Genomic DNA, 23913 nt, shown 5'->3' with positions numbered 1-23913 from the left:
AAAAATAAACAATGTGGTGAAATGACCTGTGGACATCCACTTACTGTTTAGGCTGAATATTCATTCGAGAATTAAATTGGAATTTGCTTACTATAAACTAATGCACAAAATGGACATTTTCTTTTTTTTTTTTTTTTATTTATTTATTAATTTTATTACAATCAATACATAGCAATCAAGTTTTACAAAAAAAAAGAATTATGCTAAGAACAGATCGATCCCCACCCTTGAGAGAGAGAGCAAGCCAAACGGTGTAAAATTTAAGGCTTTTAAAAATACCTAAATCAACAAATTCTCTGTGCTTTATGAAATCATTTCAAAATATTACTGATTAGATCCTGCCATGTTTTGAAAAAAGTCTGCACAGATCCTCTAACTGAGTATTTGATTTTTCCAATTTTAAATAATATAACACATCAGTTTCCCACTGACTTAAAGAGGAGAGTTTGGGTTCTTCCAGTTTATCAGAATAAGTCTGCGTGCCAACAGTGTAGTGAATGCAATCACAGTTTGTTTGTCTTTCTCCACTTTAAGCCCTCTGGAAGAACCCCAAACACAGCTGTTAATGGGTTAGGAGGGATTGTGAGTCCAAGACTGTCTGAGAGGTAATTAAAAATTTTTGTCCAGAATAATGTTAATTTGGAGCAGGCCCAGAACATGTGACCTAGTGAGGCTGGGGCTTGGTTGCAACGTTCGCAGGTTGGATCATGCCCTGGAAACATTTTGGAGAGTTTTAGTCGAGACAGATGTGCTCGATATATAATTTTGAGTTGTATAATTGTATGCTTTGCGCATATGGAGCTTGAGTGAATTCTCTGCATTGCTACTTTCCACTCCTTTTCTGATATATTAATTGAGAGATCATTTTCCCAGTGTCCTCTTGGATCTTTGAAAGGAAGGGATTGTAAAAGGATTTTATATATTGTAGAGATGGAGTCTAACTCCTTGAAATTGAGCAATAATTTTTCCAGCGTGGATGAGGGTGCAAGATGAGGAAAATCTGGAAGGTTCTGTTTAACAAAGTTCCTGATTTGAAGATAGTGAAAGAAATTTGTAGCTGGAATGTTAAATTTGGAACGTAATTGTTCATAGGATGCAAAGACGTTGTCTATATAAAGGTCTCTAAGCAAGTTAATTCCAAATTTTTCCAGATATTAAAACTGCATATGTTTGTGAGGGTTGAAAGAGGTGGTTCTTTTGCAGGGTGCCACAGAAAGAAGCTTCTCCGTCTTAAAATGCTTTCTACATTGGTTCCAGATTCTAAGTGAGTGGAGCACAATTGGTTATTAGTGTATTGCCGATAACGTGTGTTTATTGGAGCACAAAGCAAGGAATACAAAGAAGTACTGCAGGATTTTACTTCTATTGCGGTCCATGCCTGTGTATGTTCTTCTATTTGTGTCCAGGTTCTTATCGACTGTATATTTGCCGCCCAGTAATAAAACTGGAAGTTAGGTAGAGCCATGCCGCCTTCTGCCTTTTGTCTTTGTAGGGTCGCTCTTTTGATGCGTGGATGTTTAGAATTCCAAATAAATGAGGTTATTGTTGAATCTAATTGCTTAAAGAACGATTTATTAATGTATATTGGTATGTTTTGAAATAAAAAGGAGCTTAGGAAGAATATTCATCTTAACAGTGTTAATTCTTCCAGCTAGTGTGAGATGAAGGGTTGACCATCTATGCAAGTCTTGTTTAATTTTTTCCATACAGACGACGAAATTTTTTGATAAAGAGCTTTATGTTTACTTGTGATGTTTACCCCGAGGTATTTAAACTGTTCTGCAATGATAAAAGGAAGGGTGTCTAATCTAATATTATATGCTTGCGAATTCACCGGAAAGAGTACACTTTTATTCAGATTAATTCTGAGACCAGAGAGCTTTTGAAATTCTGTGAGTGCTGCTAAGACTGCAGGCACAGAATTTTCTGGGTCCGATATATACAGTACCATGTCATCTGCATATAATGAGATTTTCTGTTCCAGTCCTTCTCTGCTAATCCCCTTTATCTGATCAGTATTTCGACAATGTATTGCCAGTGGTTCAATGGCAATTGCAAACAGCAGTGGTGACAAAGGGCATCCTTGTCTTGTGCCACGTTCTAGTTTAAAGTAGTCTGAGCAAATGTTATTGATGCAAACTGAAGCTTCTGGGTTAGTATACAGTAATTTAATCCATGCACAAATGTTCGGGCCAAACCCAAACTTCTCCAAAATAGTAAAAAGGTATTTCCATTCAATCATGTCGAATGCTTTTTCTGCATCCAATGATAATAATATTTCTGGGGTGTTTGATTTAGTTGGTGAGTATATTACATTAAACAGGCGTCGAAGATTTGAAGATAAGTGTCGGCCCCTAATAAATCCAGTTTGGTCTTGTGATATTATTGAGGGGAGCACTTTCTCCATCCTTCTAGCTATGATTTTAGAGAGTATTTTAACGTCGTTATTCAGAAGTGAAATTGGTCTGTATGATGCACATTGTAATAAGTCCTTATTTTGTTTTGGAAAGACAGTGATTAGTGCTTGGCGAAAGGTTTGTGGAAGAGATTGGTTATCTCTGGCTTCTGTAAATGTTAAAAAAAAATGGACATTTTCGAGGATATGTATTGTACGAAAGGGGTACTGTGTGCTATTGAAAAGGGAGAACTGAAATTCAACTTATAACTCATCAGAAAATTGTAAAAATTGAAGTTATTTGTTGCAAGTGATACGTTGTGAAACAATACTGGGAATCAGGGATGACTGGGTCTTAGTTTTATTTATTATGAACATAAATGAGGAGGGCACTAGGGAGGAGATGAGAAAATAAAAAAAATATGTATATGATAACTGTATGTGGGGTTTTACAGGGGCTTAATAGGGATTGAATATTGGGTATTTTTTCATTTCTTTGTATTGGTTATTTGTAATACTTTTTGTTGTATGTGTACTTTTAACATATTGATGTTTGTTCTTGGTAATTTTATTTTTGGTTCAATGAAAAATTATCTATCTATCTATCTTTCTATTTATCTATCTATCTATTGGCGCTTCTGTAAAATTTTAATGTCCACTAAAGTATAATCTATCTATCTATCTATCTATCTATCTATCTATCTATCTATCTATCTATCTATCTAAACTTACTAGAAAACCAAGTATAGGCAAGTGGATATCACTATTATAAAAAATATTCTGTAGATGGAAAACAAATGTTATAGCTTACATTGTATCAGTCAAACAGACCTTTTGTGCAGATTAAAAATAGATTTAATTTTCGTATATGGGATATATTGATGCCTTGTCTATATGTTTTTCGTGCCTTCCATTAAAAGCTATCAGGATATGCTCTCGCTCATAATGATTGGTTTGTTATTCATGAATTTTCCATATTTAAAAATGCATTGATGGGGCTGGAGCTTAGACCCACAGCACTGGGCACAAAGCACAAAAATAACCATAATCAAAGCAAACGTCCACCATAGGATCCATAAGAAAGTCTGGAAAATAATAGTTTTCAAATTAGGAACAATGAGAATACTTAAAGCATTACAACGACACAGTATTTAGTTCTGCTGCTTCACAGCGTCCAGGAAACTGGGTTAAAATGTGTGTACTCTAGTTTTTCGTCTGCATTCTAAAGCCTAGAATGAATTAGTTGTTTAAATGAAATTGATTAAGTGTAAGTGAATCTGAATGGATGGGGAAGTGTGTCTGCTATGCATTGGTGTTACCAGAATGGGGACTGATCCCAAATGGATTACACAAGTTTATTATAAATAGACTCATTCATTCATCCAGTGTTTAAACCTTTATTAATACATCATATGTCCACATCCAAACAAACTGTGGCAGGTCGTTACTTAAACTCAGCTTCTAGCTTTTAGGACAGTGCTTTCCATCCTTTTTTTTTTTTTTTGTAGTGGCACACTTTTTGTAGCCAAAAACATCCTAAGGCACACCATTGCTTTGCTAACCACAAACACATTACATCTCATACGCATACTCAACTGTCCAATGGGGTGGGACTATCAGAGAAGCCAGTAAAAAAAGCAGCTCCAAGATCAGCATTCGCAGTCACAGCACTTTATGAGCATTTTGCCTGCCCCTCTCTAACTCAGCAGCAAGTCATATGTCGACTGTTCACCAGCTTTTTTGGGGTTTGCTGGCAACCACATGGCCAAGTAGATGCATCCAAAGTACTGTAAGAGCTGTGTCTGAAACATAGCGATTGTGGAGCTGCTTTAATCCCAGCTTCTTCAGGTAGTCCTGGCCCCTCAGGTAGGTCTCGACCACCTACAGAGCTTTTCCCTCTCAGGCTCAGACTCAAGTGTGCTACAATATTATTTCTGCAGCAGAATTAGTGTCATGCAAGTGAGCTTCAGAGGCAGTTAACAAACCCACGGGTGAGTAAAAGATCGTGAGACGAAGGGTACTAACCTCTCTCTCTCTCCCTGCAGAAACAAAGACGAGAAGTAAACATACCACGGAGCCAAAATGGCCGAGTTGTCCTTCTGTTCCTCCAGGATAACGTCACATTCAAGTCCATCCATCCATTATCCAACCCACTATGTCCTAACTACAGGGTCACGGGGGTCTGCTGGAGCCAATCCCAGCCAACAGAGGGCGCAAGGCAGGAAACAAAACCCGGGCAGGGCGACAGCCCACCGCAGGGCGCTCACACACACACACACACACACCAAGACACACAATAGGGAAAATTTAGGATCGCCAATCCACCTAACCTGCATATCTTTAGACTGTGGGAGGAAACCGGAGTACCTGGAGGAAACCCACGCAGACAAGGGGAGAACATGCAAACTACACGCAGGGAGGACCTGGGAAGCAAACCCGGGTCTCCTAACTGCGAAGCAGCAGCGCTACCTACTGCGCCACCATGCCGCCCATACATTCAAGTCAAAGCCATGATGTCACTTCCCCTTCTTAATTTCCTGTAGCCATCTTTAGTTCTGTATAAATACCCCAATGTTTGCAATGTTATTTTGTCAAAAGTTTTGGTTGTTCCTTGTTATGAGACGACTTTATTTTGACCTGTCCATTGGACATTATATGGAGCGGCTCTCCAAAACTTTGTGCGACTGGCTGTCGTATTTATTTCTTTTACACTAGGTAGCTCTCACGGTGCCCCACTGTACAGTGGTCGAACAATTCTGGATGTGGGCTGTAAACAGGATTGCAGACACAGGAGAATGTGTAAACTCCACAAGGATTGTGCCAAAGCCAAGATTTGATCCCAGCCTCTTATCAGTGATGCAGCACTGCTAAACACTGAGTCACACTATCATAAGCTTACTGTATATACTTTTCACTTTATATCTGTCATTTAACAACCTCTCAGCAATCCCAATTTTTATGCTACACCAAAATTATTAATCCATTACAGGAAATTCTTCAGAAAAACAATGTGGATGTTTTGTTTTTTCTCAGATTACATACTATATGTTCATGCCATCTGACAGAGAAGTATTTCTTTTCATCTCTACATCTGACACAAGTTCAGTGATATGTGTCAAGTGCTGACTTTAACAAAACTCTTTAAGTGTGGAAACTACAACCCATAATGAAAAGAAGGAATGTGCCTAATGTGTACAGTACTTCAGGAAATGAACTAAGGATAGTAACTTAATGTAAGGCTCCACAAAAAGTCTTCTTCATATGTGTAGTAAAGTTTCATCGTAAGTGTGACTTTCCACTAAATAATTTTTTTTTTTTTCCTTTAAGTTCCAAGTCTATTGATATTGCAGGTTTTGAATGAAGGTATAGAATATGTTTGAATATCTTTGATAACAGCAAGTAGTGAAATATTCCACTTACTGTATTTTTAGTCACAATGTATTTAAATGTTAAAAGTCAAGACAGTTACTTATTTGTTATAAATATAAATGCACTTTGTGTTTTTGGAATTTTTATCCTGGGAAGCAGGAGATATCTCACAGTTTCACTGGTAAAACCCACAACACACTGCATGAATTTTCTAGCAGTTTTAAGGCTAAGACTCCATTTAGATAATCTTATAGAGTTGAGGGTAGTCGTGTAGTTTGACATTCCCAGTGACTCAATCAAAGCAGTCTGTGACTTGTCCTGATAAAAGCAAATGGCAGTGGGCTTGTGCACAAGCGAGCTCTTATCTGCAAGTACAATGCATGCATTACAGCCACAAGGAAAGGAAATATTGGGCTGTGCAAAAAGGGATGCCAATCTCTTTGATGTTTCATGTTTATCATACTGTGCCAGCACTGAAAGAGGAAAATAAAAGGACCAAGATTTAGGCTGAACTTGCTATACCTGAAAAGCCTTAGTGTAGAAACTGTCACTATTGCAGTACTTTGGAAATTTAAAAGCGAGCTGAAAGGTCATTATGAAGTTACTGTATGTAATTTGTTATCCCGTGATTCCTAGTTCTGTAATCTGACATCCTCAAGGAGACATGATTCAGCAAATGCAGTCATCAAGTCTGATATCCCTGCCAACTGGACATCATATAGTGTCTTGCTTAAACTACATTCAAGGTCCCTGATACTGATTCATTGCTAACAGACTCATGCACAGGTATACGAACAGAGTTTCTGGAGTGGGTCAGCCTTCTCCTGTGAATGTAGAGAGGAAAAAAATTGGGATACATTGGAAGGATATGCTAGGGCATTTCACCATTCCAATGGGTTTGAATATAGGGTAGTAGTGCTAATTCATAACCAACATAACATAGAAAGGAGGTAGGATCCTATGGATTCAACATAAAAACTTGATCATGAAAGAGTTAGCACTTAGGAGTGCCTGTTCAAAGGGCATACAATGATTGGCAGCAATCAGCTAGATAATAGGTAGTGCAAAAGACGTTGGACTGAAAATATAAACTGTCAGAATATGCCAGGAAAGGTAAGTTATTATTTAATTTCTTCTTTTTTACAGATTAACTCATAGATAATTAATTCATAGATAGGCATACCTGGCATTTCAAATATCACTAGGTAGTGTAAAAATAAGTAAACAGAATATAATAAACATTTGGGGACCAATTTAATAAATGAGGTCAAACCAAAATGAAAAAAGGCAACAATAAGGTTATCTCAGGTCCTTGCACGTTGTAGTAACAAAAGACTTCTCTGTTACGGAATTCTTATCTCATGGTCTAAGCATGGGCATGGTCTAAATCGGCGTAGACTTCCATTGCCTTTAACTAGCTTCCAAGGCACAAGGGTGAAGAACTCTGGGGTCCAGAAGTGAAATTATGATCAGTTGTCTGGGAGAACTCATCTTCTAGTCTGTGGCAAAAAGAGAAGAGGTGGTTAGTGATTGTTTTTGCGCCTGCCCTGCAGTCGACTGTCTTACCTTGATAGACCATCTTAAACTCTAAAAATCTACCTTCATTTACAATTGTATAGTGATTTAGATATAAATGCATTTTTATCTTGGGTAGAAATTCTCTATATAGTTTAAATTAAGACTGTGAAAAACTAAGCACTCATCACTACAAAACTTTCAACTTTAATGATGCTACAATTCTTCACTTTCTCATATTTTTATGCTAATTAACTTAATTTTTGGAATAAATATTTTTTTTTATGATTACTCTGGTGATGGCATTTTGTGTTTGCATGGTTGCAGCCATATTGTTTGTAGTTGCTATGCCTGTTGTCAGTCATGAAAAATTCTTTCATCAAGTCCAACTTTAAAAATGGTTCGACAGGGTCAGTATTCTAGCTTTCAAATAATTTCTGCTTTTAAATTACTTGACAGAAAATTTTGTGTTAAGGATCTGTGTTTGTTAGTTTTGTTATGATCAGGCTATTACTTAGATTTTGACCTTTGAATCATGAATTAAATTTTGTTTTTTTTTACATTCAGTGTTTTTTAGTCTAACTGGTATTTTCAAATTATGCTTGTCCTATTACTATGAATTCTATTTTAACATCTAATTCATCTCCTGTATTTTCTTTCAAAATGCCACCTAATGTTCACCACCTTTTCCAAGGTGATCACTAAATGTCAAAAACAGGATGAGAACATTGCCTTCTACAAATAACTTTGGAGACAGTAAGAGCTGAATGTTTTTTTAAGTAGTGTGTGCTGGAAAATGGAGTAGTGGCTACTTTACTATCTGCGTAATTTATTTAGAATACAGCAATATACATCATGATGTTGTTTTATTACTAAAAACATGAATGCACCAAGCTTTCTGTCTCAATTTGTATAAATATTTAGTGAGTTACAAATAAAAAACAATCTCAGTTTATTTGAAAATGAAACTTTGCTGGTGTGTTTCAAAAGTGTAAGTGTTTATTGTAATTTAACACTTGTTTTCTTATTATTTTTAAACGTTATATTTTTAATGACTATTTACCATAAAACTTTCCCAATGAATTTTTACTTCCTTAGTCTAGAGGTAATTACAGATTATATATTCTTTTTATTTAGTGAAATTCAGAAATATAAAGATGTTTATTAATTCACTGTGGGGCAAATTTCTACTCACATGTAGTAACAGGAGGGTGCTTTGCATATTTAGAAGCAGATGTCAGAGGTAGTATGGAGATGGGGAAGTTTACATGTTGGCACAAGGTGGCTGCGGCTGAAGCAAACACACAGTCGGCAATTAGCAAGTGACTGGGGTGAACTTTGTGGTAGATGTTCTTTTCAAATATTGTTTGGGGAAATTAGCTCAGTTAATGACATGAAAATCATTTCTCCCCACTTCTTTCTCTTCCACTTATACTCCTTTTCAAGGGAGCTTCTAATATTACAGATTATAAAAGCAAATGCTGAAATTACAGATTAAAACAGTCTGCCAAAAGCGTAATGAAAAATACCATCCCAATGTCCATCACCTGCACCATATGTAATATGTGGACTGTCATCCAAAACCCCGGGGAGTTAGAATACGCATGTGAAAACTGTAGCCAAAAAGAAACTGGTGCTGCAAAGATTTGTGTAATTGAGAAACACGTCCAGAAACTGTTTCAAATGTGAGACTAAAACATTCACCATACAATCAAAAAAATACAAAAAAAAAAACACTTTTGAAAAGTTAAAGAGAGAAAGAAAAATAAATGCTAGTGGAACTAAATTAATCAGGGAACGTTTATTTTCTATAACTACGAGGCTCTGCCCCCTGCTCGCTTCGCTTGCCAACCCGCGGGCAGGCACTATGCGCTAGCCATTTTGTGTATGGGGAAGCGGATGTACAATTTAAACATTGGTATTTTCATGGGAATTGTTACATACGCATAATAGAACTAACTACTTTACATTACAGCGAGTAATTAACCACAGTAAAAAAGAGTAAAATATAATAAATTGAAATAAAATTATATTTCATGTTGCGTTAGAGGTATTTATTGCATTATACATTTTCATTTGGCTTTGAAATTAACACGGAAATACTTTTTAAACTTACACTTTTACTGTAAAACTTCAGTAAAAACAATATTTGGAATTAACTTTTCTTTATTATCGTATGAATTTTGATTCCATGTTTGGACTTACATTGTGACAACGTAACATATAACTAACTGTGAGTGAATATCGTTTCTTTCTCTTTAAAAAATAAACCAACTTTTTCAAATGTTTGTCTCTGTGATTTGTTAATTGTCATAGCAAAAACTATTCTAATGGAAAACTGTAAATGTTTTAATACGAATGGCATATCAAGGTCTCCTTTGGTGTCTAATGTTATCCGCAGAATATGTACTACCTTACCTTTCTTGTCACATGTTAAAATTTTACATGTTAGAATTGTTCAACCAATTTTCAATACAACTAATCTTGTTCAATTGCATAGCCCATCAATCACACATAAATTACGCAATTACATTACAATACATCCTTCTTTTAACAGTAATTCGGCCAGTGGAAGACTGGACGGTGTTAACAGTTGTAGATATTCTACAGGATATTGTTAATTGATGTTTTCATCTTCCACACCATCACCACCAACCAATCGACAATTTTTGCGTTAATTCGTTTGACTTCATGGTTTCTCGATGCTAGGATTGCCACTGTACTCATTTCTTCTGTTGATAACCCTTTGGGATAAAATTCTTGAATAAGATTTATACATAAGTCTTCTTTTATTGGTAACTTAAAGTGAGGAAAACCTAAAAATTTATAAGAGCTGAGAGCGAAGAACTGTGTCTGACAAAAGCATTCACGCAAATGAGATGTGAGAGGACTGTGGGCCGTTAACCACAAATGGTCGACAGGAGGGCCGGACCCCCTCTACCAAGCTGAAAAAATCTCTTGGCAATAGCCACGTCTTGTCTCATGATTACTCTAGAGACTATTCCAGTTAGAAAAACAACAAAATACAACTTAAGCCTCACAGATATTCAAGATGTTGAAAATGATTCAGAAATAGTAAATTAACTAAATACAGTAAGTACATAACCTACATATTTATAGAGTAAGATATCGGTAAATGGAATGCATCAGCCAGAAGTAAATACTGTATAAACTCTGAATTAACAAGTAATGAAATGTAAGAGAAATGTGCGCTCGATTTGTTAAAACACAAATTAAACTCCTGGGCCTAATGTTATTTTATCATTGAAAGAGTGCAATTAAATTCAAAATCTAATGATGATGATTTTCATAAACAAGCACTAAAAATATTAAGGCTGTAACTTGTCTATGAGAAAAGCTTGTAAATTAAGACAAAAAAGGTTTGGTTTATTCATAAAATATTCATAGTATCACTTTATTATTTATTTCTGCTCTACAATGGTTAACCTCTATTTCATGCACATTATGGAAACTATAATCAGAATTAAATTAGTCTACTTGTGTTAAAATAACATACTAAATAACATGTTTTCAAAAGAAGATGATCCTGCCAAATATATCTTTGAACTTGACACTTAAATTAAAGGGATACCAATTACTAAGTGTTTTGACAGAATGGAATTGGCAGCGAAAAAAACAGGTAGAAAAAAAGGTCAGGAGATACTAAGCATCTCATTTGTCAAAATAAAGAAAAAAGCCACAACCAACACTCCGAAGGAAACCAAGAAATCAAAACACAAACCAAACACATAAAGTACGATAGCCGTGAAACAATTAGTAGCACATCATGTCTTAAATATCCTCCCAGAACTAATGTTACCACTTATTTTTAACAACATGGCCATCAATGTGAAAAAATAAACCAAACTAGCATTGCCTACTGAGCAAAAATGACAAAAATAAATAAAGAACGGAATTTGGTCACATGTTGTGATTGAGAAGATCTTTACAAAACAAGTACAAAAGGTAAAATCTACACTGTTCAAAACAAGAAGAATGCATTTTATTGTAAAAAAAGTGTAAATTGCTCCACAAAGACAAAAGAAATATTAATTATAAATATAAGTTGAGCAACTATGCCTTACAAGATGCAACCCCCAATATATTGATGCAACATTCCCATCTCATTCTCATGTGCGGAAGCAATTCAAAAAGGCAAATAAAATCTTTGTTTCAAATATTATACTTCTTTCAGAAAATTCACCACTTCTCTCAGAAAATGACTGCAATTATAAATGCTTTGGAATTTGCATTTATTCCTTTTGTTTGCTTTAGAACAATACAAAAAAGCAAAGAAAAAAGACAAATCTGATATCATCAAAGAAGTGCAGGGGTGCAAATATTCATGGCCTTGACCCTATATCAAGAAACATTATGTTCACATCCAATAATGCACTAGCAAGACCATATCAGTGGTATAAAGTGCAGAACTGGTCTCCATTGGAAGACACAAAGCCGATCTAGAAGCTGCTCAGAGAAGAATAACCAAGTGCGTTCTTGTACTCCAAGGCTTGTCTTACTTTGACATGCTAAGAGAATAAAACACTTCAGTAAAGGAGACTGCATGGAGACTTATTCAAGGTCCCGAAAACTGTAAAAGTCTATTGAACCATCAGAAATCTTCTAACTGAATAGTAAGTCATGTGCTTTAGGGACAACAGTAGAAAATAAGGGGAGATACATTGAACACAGACGTCAGAAAGCACTTCTTGTTTTATAGCTTAGATATCGTGCTTCACCATTTCATTATCCTTGATATTAGGTAAAATGCTTATTCAAGGAAACATGTAAATTCTATTTATATGTAAATATAAAATAGCAAATCAGAGTATATCTCTTTGCAAAGCAGTTTATAGCACACCGTAAGTGACTTATTAATTATAGATTATTCCATTCTTAATTATTTTAAAGTTATTTGATTCATTGATTGATTATACTGTATTTATTGCTGACCACACCAGGCCTAGCCTAGGTTATCTTGGATTCTGGTTAAGGGTGAAACATTAAAACAAATCATAGATTAGTCCAAACATTTACTGTAATTTTGTCATATTTCTTTTTTATTATGCCATATTTAATACATTGCCTTCAAATAGTCTGTTGTCAGTCACTGGTTCTGGTTATTTAGCATTGGAGAAACAAGCTTTTATTTACATAATTTATTACATTGAAACATATTATTCTAATGTTATTGTAAGTTTTATTTTCTCAGTGCCTTACATGGATGGATTTTAAATATGATTGACATGAAGTAACATGGACTGAATGGCCTCTTCTCATTGGAATTGTTCCAAAATTCTCATTTTCTAAAATTAACAATATTCTTTAAATTTCAGTCAACTAAAACTAACAATTAACAACTAATTAAAAAATAGTTCGAAAAGTTAAAGCAAATTATATCAGTGAAAGTTACTTTACCAACATTGTCAGAATGCGGTTTAACAAATACTTAATGGCAGTAGAAAAAAGACTTCCTATCATTCTTTTAATTTATTATGTTGCTGGTTTTTCTTTGGCAGTCCAAGTAATTGTGCCCCATACAGGCCATTTCCTTGGGTAACGAATAGTAAACAAACCTTATAATTACAGCAATCATAAACCCATTCAAACCATAATAACAATCTCCAGCTGATAGTCTGGAACTTTCTTTTGCTGATTTGAGACAGTACTATTAAGAAAGTCTGAGAGTGTTATATTATTTCTGAATTCTTTTTAGGAACATGTACCTTTTAATTTAACACTACGTTTTCAGCAGAAATAATAGTGAAGCTAGACCTCAAGATGGCTATCTGTTAAATCAAACACAAAAAAGTAAAGTCACAGATGGACAGTTCTCTTTTGCTTCTAAGGCGATTCTTATCTTGCCAACAGAAGGCTCCAGATGAAAGTAATGGTGACCGCTGCTGAGGTACGAAAACACTTAAGTAATCTTATATGATAATACCCTGTCTGTTAATTGCTGCCACAGAGAGATGTTCTAGTTAGTAGTCAGTATACATTATATCGTATATACAAATATGACACATTTTTTGCTTAAGCTTTCATTAAATAATTTTAATACTAAACTTGGTATGAGTTAAAAATGTTCAACAGGTTACTTTGGAAAACTTAGTATATAAAATAGTCAAGTAAAGGACTACAAGTTCCCCAAACACTACCCTTCTCCTTGCCATCCCCGTTTAATCATACTAAGCAAAATAAACAAAACAATGGCTGCTATGGGCACAAAATGGAACCAAATGCTCCAAAACAAAGAGGGAAGCCATCAGGCTTTGTGAGTCCAAGAATTTAGGACACAAATTAGGAATTCCGTCCTGCGGTGTGTCCTGTTCAGAATGGAACACCTCCTTCCAGTGGCTGTAGGATTTCTAGGAGGAACTGGAAGGGGCAGAGTCAGTTGCCCTTACTGGGCATCTTCTAGTACTGCCGACTAAACAAAAGAAGACAAAGTTAGCACCAGCACTCCCACGTAGAACCTTAGATGAGCCCATAAATAAATACATTTTATTTATTGGGCGCCTATCCAAACACTCAAAGCCACCTTACAAAGAGTTAAACAACAAAAAAATATAAATAGTAACAGATAAAAATAAAACAGCAATAGAGCAAGAAAAAAATAAACTTACAGCAAATTTATTCACAAAATAATAAATTCATATTTGAAGAGGTGTGTTTTAAGAACAGTTGAATCTAGTTGGTGAATATGAGCAGGGAGAGAATTCCACAGTTGCACAAAGTTCAACGTGTGGCTCAGAAAGTAAAGAGGCAGATCAGGATCTAAGAGTGCAGGATCTTAGGAAAAGATAGGTAGGGACAAGATTATGGAGAGCTGTAAATGTTAAGAGCAGTATTTTATATTATATACAGTAGTAGATATTGAGCCAATGAAGTTGGAAAAGAATTAGTGTAATACGAGGGGGAGTCAAGCTAAACGAACCTTAACAAAACTGATCATGTAATTTCTCAATGTAGTCTCCACCATTCTCAACGCACTTGTGCCACCTGCCTGGAAGTGCCTGGATTCCAGCATAAAAAAAGGTATTGTCTTGTCCTCACAACCACTCGTGCACCCGAGTTATTGTCAAGCACTACATGCCGAGGGGTACTACAGTCACTACGGCAAGTTACTGTGACTTGCTGGAGACCAATGTGAAGTCTGCTATTCGATCCAAGCTGTGGGGACTTCTGTCTCATGGAGTACTTTTGCTGCAAGAAAATGCCCGCCCACACACTGCTAAGAACATCAAGGCTTATCTGGAGAAACTGAAGTTTGAGGTTTTGCCACATCCTCCTTATTTCCCAGATTTGGCACCGTGCGATTTCCACCGTTTTGGACCACTAAGAAAACATCTGGGTGGCCATCGATTCAAAGACAGATGACGACGTGAAGAAAGCGGTGCACAAGCAGTCACAAGGACATGAGAAAACCTCTTATTCTGCTGGAATCCAGGCGCTTCCAGGCAGGTGGCACAAGTGCATTGAGAAGGGTGGAGACTACATTGAGAAATTACATGATCAGTTTTGTTAAGGTTTGTTCCATTTTCTAATAAATCCCATTTTCTAACTTTAGCTTGACTCCCCCTTGTATGTTCAGTGAACTTAGAACAAGTGATTATCATAGCAGCACAATTTTGTATAACTTGGAAATGATGGATAAGGTTTTTAGGGATGGCAGATAAAATGGCAATACAATAGTTAATATGTTGAAGTAACTAAGACATTAACCAAAAATTCTGTACTGTTTTGTCAAAACTGGACAAAATCTAGAAATATTTCAAAGATGAAAAAAAATCAATCCTAGAAACATTATTAATATGGGAGGGTTATCTGACTCAAAGGGCGTTTTGTGACTGACATTGTGGGCATTACCTGACCTATATCATAGGTATTGTAGGCTGCAGTTAGACCCTGCTCATATTTTCTGCTGTCCCCTAAGAAAATTACCTTTATGTACTGTCGCAAAGATACAGTTTTCTTTTTTTAGTCTTCCACTGCATTTTCCAATTTCATTTCACTCAGTTTCTTCAAATTTGTTTATGGTAGCTTGAACATCACATCTTAAAAATCTGGTTTGGAGTGCTATAGCTTGCTGATTATAGGCTTGATGATGCAAAGCTATGATTACACGTCTGCCAAAGTGTGTTAGTTTAGCCATTTCCAAACCTTTCCTTGAGGCACCCCAGTATTTGTGGTTACCATCCATTACGTCCATTTACTTAATATAATTGCACCACTAGCACACCTGATTTGACTAATCACTATCTCATTCACTTAAATCAGGTGTGCTGTTAGTGAAATTTTACAAATACTGTACATGGAATGGCTGTGGGGCCTCAAGGAGATGTCTGCGAAACAGAATGGTGTTGTTCAGGCCACCTTACAAGACATCAATAAGCTTTTGGAAAACACAAGAAATTCTTGTTATTATATTAATGCTTATTTGTATGATTTAGTGTTATTATGAGAAAATAAACTCTGCCCACTGAATGGTATTAACCATGCCTTTAGCAGTAGAATTACTCTTAAAAAGAACAACAGCAATTGCAGCACTCATGAAGTGAGCTATGGGACAAAGAGACAGTGTTGCCTGAACATTTACAAAATGTTGATGTCCACAACTCACATTGTGCATTAAAACATCACAAAAAATATTTAGTTCATCTGCAAGTGTATTCTGTATGTCTGTATGCATTTTTAGTGTATCTCACACTATTGAATTAAAACAAGAATGCTGTCAAAACAAAACAATGCAATTCCAAATGCACAGATATGACTTATTCATTTGTCATTTTGTTCCATGCCACCGTTTCACTTCACAAGAGTATTCACATGTCCAGTTGCGTGTGATGTGTTTTTCAGTTAGTCAGATGACTGGCACTGCATGGAGTCAACAAGAGAGGCAGTTGTATGGTGGAGTGTAGCCACTTAGGTTCACTCTTATGGAGTCATTTAAATGTTCATCTGTCAGTCTTGTTCTAAACTTTGATTTCATAACATTCATGTCAGAAAAGGCAGATTCACAGAGGTATGTACACCCAAACAAAGCAGACATTTTCAAAGCTGCTTGGTAAAGATTCTTATAGTTATCTGGATCTACTAAGCTCCAGAAATGCTGAGAATGCTGTTGAGACTTTAACTGCAAATTATTTTGAAGGTTTACTGATATATAATATATAAAATCCAATGTCTCTCTGTCTGTCTGTATGTCTGTCCACTTTTCACAAGAGAACTACTTAACTTATTGGGTTTTTTCTATAATTTGCTTGAACATTTCGGTTGATTTTGTGACTTCTCTCATTTCACTATGTATCATAGTTCGCTTGCGGTATCGATTTCTTTGTGCGAATCCAAGATCCACGCAACGGGCTGAAGAGAGGGGCCTTCCTCACTCACTCGTCAGCTTCTGGGCGTGTTCCTTAACTCTGCTTAGCTAGCGAATGAGAGAACAATTCAACTTTGTTTGATATTTAAAATAAAGTGTTACTTTGGTCTTGATGACTTTGAGTCCGGATATTCTCTTAAGTGAAAAGATAGATTGCAATTCAGATTGTGGATCATGATTTTGGGTTATAACGATCGTGATATGATTTTTTGGAAAGATCATCCACTGCTAATTTGACAAATCAAGTTTTCACATTTATGTAGGATTCATTAACCCTTTGGCGGGCTACTTGGAAAGGAGTTGCAAGCTATTGGTAGCTCATGAGCGATGTGTTGGAAATCCCTGCTATAAACCATACAAGCTTGAGATTTTTTAAAATATTTTTAAGTACACAGGAGCTCATTTTTGGCCTTTTACAAACCAGCACCATAGAATATCCCAAAGAAGCTCAGGAAACCCAATTGGCCAGTGGTTTCCACTGCTACCTTACACTTCCAAAGTCATGGGTTTCAAACTCAATGCCCAGTAGAGTTAGATGAGGTGGATTATATCCAAAATATTTTTTTAACTAAAACACTGCAAATTACTTTTGTTTTGTGGTTACTCTTCTGGCTACAATCCATTTGCACATCATCGGTTGGTTTTCCAATAAATCCTTTTGATATCAACACATTGTACATGCTGCATACCGCAGTAAACAACCAATTAAACACTCATGAAAACATTATAGCTGTTCATTTAAATATATTGCTCCTATTATGGATGGTGAAGTGGCTAGCCCTTTGCCACTCCACTTGTGCTCATGCCCGTAGTAAACCTGCCAGCCAAGCAACCTCCTAAAATGCATAAAGACAAACGACGTTAAACTAGTAGGATATAACCACTTTTTCTGTAATGAGAAAAAGGTTTGTAAGAACACAGGGAGCTTTATTTTACAGTCAAAAATCAGAGTTTTTGGCACTGTCAGAAGGACAAGGTGAACGTCTGAGCAATGTGATGGCTGCCGACCAAAGAAACAATTTGAAACATTTGCAATGTCAGACAGAACCAAGTGCCTCTTTTTTATTTTGTGAATTTTAAATCTTCTCTTTAAGGGTGTATTAGAACTGAAGTCAAATTTAAGATGTTCCACTGTCATCTTCTGTGAGCTCACTGTCTGATTGTTTCTGCAATGTCCCTTGTGTCTGGGTTTGCTTTTCCATCATTTTTGGATTACATGCCATACTTGTTCATGCCAAATAGTTTATGCTAAACTGTAAGCTTTTCAGTTCAAATCAGGAGCAAACACAAATGACAGACATTCAAGCTTTTAAGATCGAAATACTCAGTTTAATTTGAGAAACAAAATGCCATTTAACATTTTATATCTTTCTTTTTTTATTTTAGGATTTGCACTTAGTATATATATATGTACAAATGACAGCAATCCACTTACTTCCATACATCATGAATAGGCAACCAGTCTCGTAACAGTCTTCAGGGACTGCAAAACCTTCTGGTTTTTATTCAAACCAAGTTCTCAGTTACTTAAATTGGCTGACTAATTTGACAAATTGGGTAATCTTCATACTTCTGGATTTTTAATCTGTACGTATGTGGTGTACTGTTTGTAATTTGTATCACATTGGGTTTTAAATCAGAACTTACAAAGAATGAAGAAAAATATTTTGAATGCTACTGATTAAAATACAGCCATGTCCATTATTAGTTTCCTAAAAAATAAAAATAAAACAGTTACATTTCATGATATGCTGAAAAGTACCATGATAAACAATTCCATAGACAGAGTTCTGTCAGTTACAATGCAGTTTTATTTTATTTTTATTTTTTTTGTCTATATTCAAATCTCACATTTTCTTATGCTTCATTTTACCTTGGAGACAAAAAAGCACTTCAAATAAAATAGTAAATAATTTATAAAGAGTAAAGTTTCTGGCAGTACCACAGACTCAATACCTAAGCTACTGTGCACAATGAATGGTGAAAATGCAGATTTAACACAATATCTTGCAACATAAAAGCAGGATAATTATTCACCTTCTGCAAGTCTTGTTAAATTTGTGTTCACAATCTCACTGTGCACGTTTTTGTCTTCTTGGTGAATTTTCTGCAGGGGCACATTCATTTACAGTATTTTCTATTCTTGCTTTGCTTTCTTTTCTTCACCCAGAAGCCCAAAGCTGGAAAGTAAGACGCTAATGTATTTTTCAAGGGGCTCTGCTATTCCATTGCATACCAATGGTGTCACTGCTCCTTTGGAGTAGAAATGTAAGATTAGCACATGATATCTTGAAACATTTTAACACACCTTTGTGATCCACTTTGAATACCTTCTTCATCGTGGCGTTAATTAACAGTGCTCCCCAGCTTCTATTTATCAGGTATAGCAGACAATCCAAAGGAGATGTCAGCCAATTTGGGCGTTTTCTAGCACCCCATTTAATCAGCGATGAAATCTCACCCCTTACGGGAAATTAAAGTAAACAAAAACATGGGACCAAGGCTCCATTCTAGACTTCTTCACAGAATCTCTTGCTTCTCAAAAGCAATGTCCTAGCCGAGAGCAGGGTAGGCAAAGATAATAGACTTTCAGTAACATCACTTCTGATATAAGTTGTCAGAGATGTACGGGGACACTGCCCGGCCGGGACGCATGGACAGTCCCCGATGGGGACAATACTTCTCCTCGGCCACGAGAGGGCAGCCGCCCGGTCTATTTGGGGCCACAGAGACGGAGCTGGGATGCCCGTGTGAGGATGTGGCCACCGCCAGGGGCCGGTCAGTTGGGGAGTCCTGGATGGCAACATTTCCGCCATACCAGGAAGTGCTCCCGAAACGGTTCTAAGACGACCGGAGTGCTTCCGGGGCTTTCCTGACACTTCCGCCACACCAGGAAGTGACGCCAAGGGAGCACCTGGGACTCATCCGGGTCCTGATAAAAGGAGCCGCCTCCTTCCAGACGGAGAGCCAGAGTTGGGAGGAAGGAGACGAAGCTTGTGAGGAGGAGGAGGTCCAAGAGAAAGAGAGAGAAAGAAAGAGGGAAAGAAGAAAAGAAAGAAGAAGAAGAAAGGAAAGAGTTGGTGAAAGAAGAAGAAAGGAAAGAGTTGATGAGAGAAGGCATTGTGGTGCAGTAAAGGAAAAATAAATAGCGTGTTTCATACATCCTGGTGTCGGTCTGTCTGTGTTGGGGGACGGTTTCCACTAGGTCCAGAGGCAGAAAAGGCTGGGCCAGCATCGCAAGAGCTGGAAGTGGCATCATTGCTCGTCCTAAAAATCATCCTACAGTTTAAGATAAACAAAAGGGGTTTAGTTAAGGACAGTGTACTAGTCTCATCCTTTCCCATACATTCCATTTCATATCCAGGTAGCTGCTTCTGCAACTTGCACAAGTGACATAGGATTAACAAAACACTTGATTAATCACAGTGTTCATTGTACAGTACAACTACTTGCATGGAATCAGTAGACTGTTCTGTAGTCTGTTTGGGACAAATAAATATAAAGACCACATTGTCACCATATCTAAATGAAAGTTGTACTGTAGTGGCACTACCTACCCCATTGAAACTGCTTGGCTCTAGTTTTAAATGAACACGAACTATCACATTTTGTTTTGACTAGCTGTCTGATTGGACAGTAATATTTTATTCTGTAACATTATAAATACTTTTGCTCAGAAGAGATATTACAACATTAGGACAAATGAGAAAAGAGCATTCATCACGTCTCTCCTATTACACTAGACTGTTGAGAATTGAAAATCCCTAAAGTTCTACTCTCCACCACACTACTTGGTAATTTATTCTATGTGTCTATAGTTCTTTGTGTGAAGAAATATTTTTTAACATTTGTGCAAAATCTGCAATTAACAAGTTTCCATCCACGTTCCTGTGTTCTTGTTAAAGAATGTATTTTAAAATAACAGTTAGGATCCACTGTACTAATTTCTTTCATAATTTTACACACTATGATCATGTCACCTCTTTATCTCTGTTTACGTAAACTGAAAAGGTTCAACTCTTTCAATCTTTCCTTATTACTTATAGCCTGCAGTCCTGGAATCAGCCTAGTCGCTCTCTTCTGGACTTTTTGTAACACTGCTATGTCTTTTTTATAATATGGAGATTAAAACTGTACATAACATTCCAGGTGAGGCCTCACTTAAGTATAGCCTCCCTTTACATTAGTCACTGGATAAGTATAGTAGTTATAGAATTTTCATGTCTCGAGTGACTCTTGCATATGGGGCATGAGGTGGCTGCAAAGGGGTTTGTGGTACTCTCGATATCTTTGCAAAAGGACGAAGGTCCAAGTCTAGAGTTCTAGTGCTTCCTGTTTTTCTATGCGGTTGCAAGACATTGACGCTATCCAGTGACCTGAGATGAACACTGGACTCTTTTGGTACTGTGTCTCTTTGGAGAATCCTTGGGTACAGCTGGTTTGACTTTGTGTTGAATTTAATTTAATGTTATTTAACTACAGGCTTCGCCCCCTGCTCGCTTTGCTTGCCAACCCTCGTGTTTGGTTTTACGGATACACTCTTGTAAGATTTTTTTTTCTTTGAATTGTTGCTATTTCATTAGTTTCACTTTTATTTCAGAACTTCTGTAAAAACAATTTTTGGAATCTTTCGTGTCCCAATATGCTGAATCTTTTTGGAATTTCACCACAGACAAAACGATCCACATCATCTGCAGTAAATTATTTTTTTTGCAAAGTAACCAATAAATGCATGTGAGTTAAACCCCATTTTTGAAATTCTCTGACTTAAACTAATTTCCTTTTGTTTGCGTCAATGCAATCTGTGCTATCTTTTTTTGATACTGTAGCGGCTGACGTAATAAAGTGTCACAAAAGTTCTACTTTAACAATCACCGACTGCGTAACCCCAAACACAACTTTCTAGCACCCTCTCCAACCCCTCCTCCCACGGGTCTCGCCTCCCCCTTACCGCATCAATCAGCACCCAGCTATCAGTCTTCCGTGCTGCACTCTGCCCTCCCTTGATCGGACCTAACAGTCACTTTAAACAAAAAAGGCTTCAGCTTGGCTGGAACGCTACAATACTTTCGACTGTTACTGCTTTCATATTCTGTACCTTTCTCTGCATGTGTATCGCGCCTTGGGTCTCTTTTCTCTTTCTCTTTTGCTCTTTCTTCTTTGCTGAGAGCACAGGATCTGTGTGCCACGTGACTTTACATGACTGAATGTTTTGCTGGCTGTCCATGCTCTTATTTGATAAGAAGGGTGTGTCTTGCAAGAATCTTATGTTCCATGTCCCCACGAGACTGCCCTGGGACAATCTCTTGGCACCAAGTCTCAAGTTTATGGTCCCCAGGAGACGCTCCGTGGCCAGTCTTTTTTGTCTCGTGGGTCTTTAAAATGTCTTTCAAGAACTTCCGAGAAGATCACTTATCGTCGCTTTGCTTTTCCATTCCAGGATTTTTTTTTTTATATAAAGAGAGAAATAACAAGCGGCAGATAGATGGTCATTTCATTTGGGATTGCCATCCACGATTCTGAGCAGTTTTGTCATGGTGGGGCTGTACCAGTGCATGATCAGCAACCTGATCTGAATGTATTATATGGTTTGTAAAGAAAACACAGGAACAATGTTTAAGAGTTGGGGATTCTGTCCCTATATACTGTACACACCAAAGTAGTAAATGAAACGGTCAGACATGAAATCTCAGGTACAGACAGGAATATATTGGAACACGGACATTTTATGCAGTGGGTATGGAAATGGAAGGGCAATGCTGGGAAAGGAGGCGCTGAGGTACATGGGATGTAGTGACATCATCATTGGGGGACCGGAGGGAATGAAGGAACCCAGAAGTGGCTTGGCCTGCTGGTTAGGTCTTTCGGGCCGTATTCATGGCGGTATTTTATCATCTTTTCTGTTAAAACAAAGAGAGAGAGTGGTTAGTACACTGCCGTTGTCCCCTGACTTGCGATTTCACACTGATCGTCGGGTCCTTAAGCTGCTCCCTAAACACTTGTGCATGATAGGTTCAGTTATCCTAATTAATTTTCAAACCACCTTTATCCAATGTTGGTTATACCACATAGTTGAGGCCACTTCACCAACAGACACATGTATTCATTTGAATTCATAATAACAGTATGTCCTAGAACCAAATGGGTTTTGACCTGCAACTAAAATAAAATCCTGCTGTGCAAAAAATAATGTGGTCTCAAAGTCATCCTCTCCCACTATGCTGAAACACTCCAAGAGAGGCACCTGGTATGAACACTGTTAGGATAAATTGGCATCTCTCCTAATTTTAGCAGAAACTGGGATGCCCTTCTAAGGTTTTTTGAACATTACACTTTTTTTCTGCTGACTTTTCTTTCAGTTTTGTTCTAGACCTCCTCACTTTGAGATTACACTGTTAAACAGGAGATTTCATGAACAGCATTATGCAGTCCTGCTGTTATTTTCTTTACTTATTGATAACAAGCCTTCAGCTGATACTTTGAGGTATTTAATTTCCTAGCTTTCCTTCTTGTATTTTACTCCAAAGTTCTTTTTTGTGCATCTTTAGTACTAAATATACAGTATGAGAGACAAGAGCTTAACTGAGCCCCATAGAACCCTGGTAATATATAAACATATTAAATGATCTTTTTGTTGTAATCTCTGGTCAAAATGCAACCTGAAAATAAAAGCATTTATTCTGACATCAGTGGTAAGTGATGAGCAATAAATTGGAGTAAAATGGGTTTGCGGTGTTATGGAGCTTATGAGAGTGGTCTGTGGGCCATATGTGTTCTCTGCAGGCATATGATATTATTTTAATGTGATCAGGGGAAAAAGGGCTATTGCTTTATTACTGCTGCCATCCAGCTCTTTGACGTTTGCGTAAAGCAATTTGAGGAGCATCTTCAATGTAGAATAGTTGAACATGTCATGACCGCTACATTGGAAACAAGCATTTAAAACAAGGGGAAGCCTTAAATGACAGGTGGTAAGAATTTGCAAAAATGTATTGTAACCAAATGCAGCATAAGGAACCGTGTCTTTGATGTGTTTGACAGCAGTAAAACTGCAAACTACACTTAGTTATAACTCTCAAAGCATGGTCTAGTGCTCATTAAAATGAAACATTACATTTTAATTTTCATAAGGATTATGCTTAACATTTCTTGGGCTCAAGCAAATATTATCAAATAATGTAAAATATTTGAAAAGTATGTGTCAGATTCTGCATATGTCTAACAGTATTTTCATCTTATTTCAGTTTTTTTT

Source organism: Polypterus senegalus, chromosome 5 (assembly GCF_016835505.1).
Source record: "Polypterus senegalus isolate Bchr_013 chromosome 5, ASM1683550v1, whole genome shotgun sequence".
Taxonomy (NCBI): domain Eukaryota; kingdom Metazoa; phylum Chordata; class Cladistia; order Polypteriformes; family Polypteridae; genus Polypterus; species Polypterus senegalus.
Note: the sequence above shows the minus strand (reverse complement) of the source record.